The sequence below is a fragment of the Triticum aestivum genome, chromosome 2B, assembly GCF_018294505.1.
Source record: "Triticum aestivum cultivar Chinese Spring chromosome 2B, IWGSC CS RefSeq v2.1, whole genome shotgun sequence".
NCBI lineage: Eukaryota > Viridiplantae > Streptophyta > Magnoliopsida > Poales > Poaceae > Triticum > Triticum aestivum.
Window position 1 is genome coordinate 363,107,017 of NC_057798.1, and position 6,233 is coordinate 363,113,249.

Consider the following 6,233-nt stretch of genomic DNA (forward strand, 5'->3'; position numbering starts at 1 on the left):
GAATATTATCAGGAATTACAAACTGGCATGATTAGATGTGGTATTGTCGAGGAGAATGAAGCTATGCTTGCACGTTTTCTGGGTGGATTAAATAGAGAGATTCAGACCATTCTAGACTATAAGGAGTATACTAATATCACTCGTTTATTCCATCTTGCTTGTAAAGCTGAACGTGAAGTGCAGGATCGACAAGCATTGGGGCGAACTAACTTTTCTGCAGGCCGACCTTCATCATGGACACCACGTGCATCTTCTACTTCAACTGCACCAGCACCTCCATCCGGTGCCACCTCCAGCCGTGATACAAGAAAACAGGCACAACCACCATTATCTGCCAAGAGCGCACCTGCGGGGCCTGCACAGCGTTCTTCTTCTTCCATGGCATCAACAGGGCACACAAGTGATATTATTTGTCGTCGTTGTAAGGGAGGAGGTCATTATGCGAGAGAATGCAAATCTCCGCATGTGATGATTGCTACCGCGGATGGTGGATATGACTCCGCTAGTGACTATGATGAGGAGACTTTGGCTCTTATTACACGTGAAGAACATGGTGGAGATGATTCTGATCATGAGACGCAATACATGGCTCCTGAAGAAGCTGACAGGTATGAATGTTTAGTTGCTCAACGTGTTTTGAGTGTGCAGGTCACACAAGCTGAGCAAAATCAGAGGCACAATTTGTTCCATACCAAGGGAGTTGTGAAGGAACGTTCTGTGCGCGTCATAATAGACGGAGGGAGCTGCAACAACTTGGCTAGCATGGAGATGGTGGAGAAGCTTTCTCTCACCACAAGACCACATCCACATCCTTACTACATCCAATGGTTCAACAACAGCGGCAAGGTTAAGGTAACACGTACTGTTCGTGTGCATTTTAGTATCTCTACATATGCTGATTATGTTGATTGTGATGTGGTACCTATGCAAGCATGTTCCTTATTACTTGGTAGACCATGGCAATTTGATAAAAATTCTGTACACCATGGTAGAAACAATCACTATACTCTTGTTCATAAGGATAAAAATATTACTTTGCTTCCTATGACTCCTGATTCCATTTTGAAAGATGATACTAATAGAGCTAATAAAGCAAAACAGGAGACGAATAAGAGTGAAAATCAGATTGTGGCAAAAGAATTTGAGCAACAAATGAAGCCTAATAATAAACCATCTAGTGTTGCTTCAGAAATTAAATTGAAAAGTGCATGTTTATTTGCCACCAAATCTGATATTGATGAGCTAGATTTCAGCAAATCTGTTTGCTATGCTTTTGTGTGCAAAGAGGCTGATAGAGGCAAAGGTGTCCCGTCTTTCGATGAGATGGTGGATTTCGCTTTGGTGGAAGTCGACTTTGACGATCCGACTACGAACGTGCGAGGACGTCGCGCCTTAGCAATCGCTAAACCAACTCCGAGAGGTTATTGACCACGCCGGAGCACGATCAACCTGACCACGAGGGTCTGTTTCCTGCGAGCAAACGAAGAACAAGCAAGAAACTAAGATTGCAATCTGGATATTGCGAATATAAGATGAAAGCTTTATTGATCAAGGTGGGGTTCTGTGACGCCTTTGTCTGGTCGTTGAACACAAACGAAGTACGCGAAGTTGCAGCTATGGCGAACTTTTAATCTAAACAAAACCCAAAGTCTAAACGATGCCCTAAGGGCTGTATATATGGAGGAAGAGGGGGGAATTTCGTGGCCCTTGGTGGAGGGGTCCGAAATCAACCCTATCTCTTGTTTCCCCACACATACGGACTCTAAAAATAGCCTATACTTATGTATTTCGAAATTACATGGGCCTGGCCCAATAATAAGGTGACGCAGCACCTAAAATAGCCTCGGGACGAAATTTATGAAGTGGCATCTTGTATATTTCGTCCAAGGCTTCATGCACCCAATATGGTGGCTTCAAAGTCCTGAAATCATCACTTGTAACTCCGTTCTTGTTCCCCTTGCGCATGCCATCATCTCCATGCTTGTTCTTGCTCCAATGTTCATCCTTCTCCAAGCTAGGCCCTTCATTTGTAAGCAAAACAAATGTATCCAATTTAGGCAGCATCATATTCTCATGAACATTAGAATCATTACCAAGAAACGAAAGTACCTGGTAATTTAGTTGGCGTGCACGAGCTCTAGTAATTGGTCCAGTATGTATAGCAGCAGGGGCTGTGGGTGTAACAATTGTATTGATGTCCTCATCATCCTCCCCTTCTTGAAATGAAGTCGTCCTCGACGGAAGTTCATCTTCCTCACCCAAATAAGGCTTCAAATCTGCAATGTTAAAAGTGGGACTAACCCCAAAATCTGCAGGCAGCTCAAGTTTATATGCATTATCATTTATTTTCTCTAACACCTTAAAGGGACCATCAGCACGTGGCATTAACTTTGATTTGCGCAAATCAGGAAATCTATCCTTACGCAAATGTAACCAAACAAGATCTCCAGGTGCAAACACCACATGTTTTCTACCCTTATCGCCAGCAAGTTTATATTTAGCATTCATGCGCTCAATGTTTTCCTTAGTTAACTCATGCATTTTTAAAATCAATTCAGCACGTTGTTTAGCATCAAAATTAACCTTCTCCGAAGATGGAAGAGGCAACAAATCAATAGGTGCACGAGGTAGGAAACCATACACAACTTCAAAAGGGCACATCTTAGTAGTAGAATGCATTGAACGATTATAAGCAAATTCAATATGAGGCAAGCATTCCTCCCACATTTTCTTATTATTCTTCAAAACAGCCCTAAGCATAGTAGACAACGTTCTATTGACTACTTCAGTTTGTCCATCAGTTTGGGGGTGACAAGTAGTACTAAAAAGCAGTTTAGTCCCCAACTTGGCCCATAAACATCTCCAAAAGTGGCTAAGAAATTTAGTATCACGATCTGAAACAATAGTATTTGGCACACCATGCAAGCGAATAATTTCACGAAAGAACAAATCAGCAACATTAACAGCATCATCGCTTTTATGACATGGTATAAAGTGTGCCATTTTCGAGAATCTATCCACGACAACAAATATGCTATCCCTCCCCTTCTTTGTTCGAGGTAAACCTAAAACAAAGTCCATAGATATATCCTCCCAAGGAACACTAGGTACAGGCAAAGGCATATATAAACCATGAGGATTGAGTCATGACTTAGCTTTTTGACATGTAGTGCATCGAGCAATAAAACGCTCAACATCCCGTCTCATCTTTGGCCAAAAGAAATGTGTAGCAAGTACGTCCTCCGTCTTCTTCACGCCAAAGTGTCCCATTAATCCTCCTCCATGCGCCTCCTGCAACAACAAAAGACGAACGGAGCTAGCTGGAATGCATAGCTTGTTAGCTCGAAACACAAATCCATCGTTAACGACAAACTTGTTCCACATTCTTCCTTCTTTACAATTCTGCATTACATCTTTAAAATCAGCATCATGCACATATTGATCTTTGATGGTCTCCAAACCAAATATTTTGAAGTCAAGTTGTGAAAGCATAGTATAGCGACGAGACAATGCATCAGCAATAACATTTTCTTTTCCCTTCTTGTGTTTAATGACATAAGGGAAAGTCTCAATGAATTCAACCCATTTAGCATGTCTACGATTCAGTTTAGCTTGACTTTTAATATATTTCAAAGATTCATGATCAGAATGTATAACAAATTCTTTGGGCCATAAATAATGTTGCCATGTTTCTAAAGTCCGAACAAGAGCATATAATTCTTTATCATAAGTAGAATAATTCAGACTAGGCCCACTCAATTTTTCAGAAAAGTATGCAACAGGTTTGCCATCTTGTAATAACACACCTCCTAATCCAATTCCACTAGCATCACATTCAAGCTCAAAAGTCTTATTAAAATCAGGAAGTTGGAGTAAAGGAGCAGGTGTCAACTTATCTTTCAATACCGTGAAGGCTTCTTCCTGTGCGGTACCCCAAAGAAAAGGCACATCTTTCTTTGTAAGCTCATTGAGAGGTGCAGCAATGGTGCTGAAATCTCTCACAAAACGCCTATAGAATCCAGCAAGGCCAAGAAAACTCCTCACTTGTGTGACCGTTTTGGGCTGCGGCCAACTCTCAATAGCTTCAATCTTGGCTTTATCAACTTCAATTCCCTGTGGAGTAACAACATAGCCAAGAAAAGATACTCGGTCGGTGCAAAAGGTGCACTTCCCAAGGTTACCAAACAAACGTGCATCACGTAGAGCAATAAAAACAACACGTAAATGTTCCAAATGTTCTTCCAAAGATCTGCTATAAATCAATATGTCATCAAAGTAAACTACCACAAATCGTCCAATGAAAGCACGTAAAACTTCGTTCATTAATCTCATGAAAGTACTAGGTGCATTAGTTAACCCAAAAGGCATGACTAACCACTCATATAATCCAAACTTAGTTTTGAATGCTGTTTTCCATTCATATCCCAATTTCATACGAATTTGATGGTATCCACTACGCAAATCAACTTTGGAGAATATTGTAGAGCCACTCAATTCATCAAGCATATCATCTAGCCTAGGAATAGGATGACGATAACGAATAGTAATTGATAGAGGCAAAGGTGTCCCGTCTTTCGATGAGATGGTGGATTTCGATTTGGTGGAAGTCGACTTTGACGATCCGACTATGAACGTGCGAGGACGTCGCGCCTTAGCAATCGCTAAACCAACTCCGAGAGGTTATTGACCACGCCGGGGCACGATCAACCTAACCACGAGGGTCTGTTTCCTGCGAGCAAACGAAGAACAAGCAAGAAACTAAGATTGCAATCTGGATATTGCGAATATAAGATGAAAGCTTTATTGATCAAGGTGGGGTTCTGTGACGCCTTTGTCTGGTCGTTGAACACAAACGAAGTACGCGAAGTTGCAGCTATGGCGAACTTTTAATCTAAACAAAACCCAAAGTCTAAACGATGCCCTAAGGGCTGTATATATGGAGGAAGAGGGGGGAATTTCGTGGCCCTTGGTGGAGGGGTCCGAAATCAACCCTATCTCTTGTTTCCCCACACATACGGACTCTAAAAATAGCCTATACTTATGTATTTCGAAATTACATGGGCCTGGCCCAATAATAAGGTGAGGCAGCACCTAAAATAGCCTCGGGACGAAATTTATGAAGTGGCATCTTGTATATTTCGTCCAAGGCTTCATGCACCCATTATGGTGGCTTCAAAGTCCTGAAATCATCACTTGTAACTCCGTTCTTGTTCCCCTTGCGCATGCCATCATCTCCATGCTTGTTCTTGCTCCAATGTTCATCCTTCTCCAAGCTAGGACCTTCATTTGTAAGCAAAACAAATGTATCCAATTTAGGCAGCATCATATTCTCATGAACATTAGAATCATTACCAAGAAACGAAAGTACCTGGTAATTTAGTTGGCGTGCACGAGCTCTAGTAATTGGTCCAGTATGTATAGCAGCAGGGGCTGTGGGTGTAACAATTGTATTGATGTCCTCATCAGGTACATCACGTATGTGTGTTGATTGTAGAGGCATTAATAATATTACTATTCGTTATCGTCATCCTATTCCTAGGCTAGATGATATGCTTGATGAATTGAGTGGCTCTACAATATTCTCCAAAGTTGATTTGCATAGTGGCTACCATCAAATTCGTATGAAATTGGGAGATGAATGGAAAACAGCATTTAAAACTAAGTTTGGATTATATGAGTGGTTAGTCATGCCTTTTGGGTTAACTAATGCACCTAGTACTTTCATGAGATTAATGAACGAAGTTTTACGTGCTTTCATTGGACGATTTGTGGTAGTTTACTTTGATGACATATTGATTTATAGCAGATCTTTGGAAGAACATTTGGAACATTTACGTGCTGTTTCTATTGCTCTACGTGATGCACGTTTGTTTGGTAACCTTGGGAAGTGCACCTTTTGCACCGACCGAGTATCTTTTCTTGGCTATGTTGTTACTCCACAGGGAATTGAAGTTGATAAAGCCAAGATTGAAGCTATTGAGAGTTGGCCGCAGCCCAAAACGGTCACACAAGTGAGGAGTTTTGTTGGCCTCGCTGGATTCTATAGGCGTTTTGTGAGAGATTTCAGCACCATTGCTGCACCTCTCAATGAGCTTACAAAGAAAGATGTGCCTTTTCTTTGGGGTACTGCACAGGAAGAAGCCTTCACGGTATTGAAAGATAAGTTGACACATGCTCCTTTACTCCAACTTCCTGATTTTAATAAGACTTTTGAGCTTGAATGTGATGCTAGT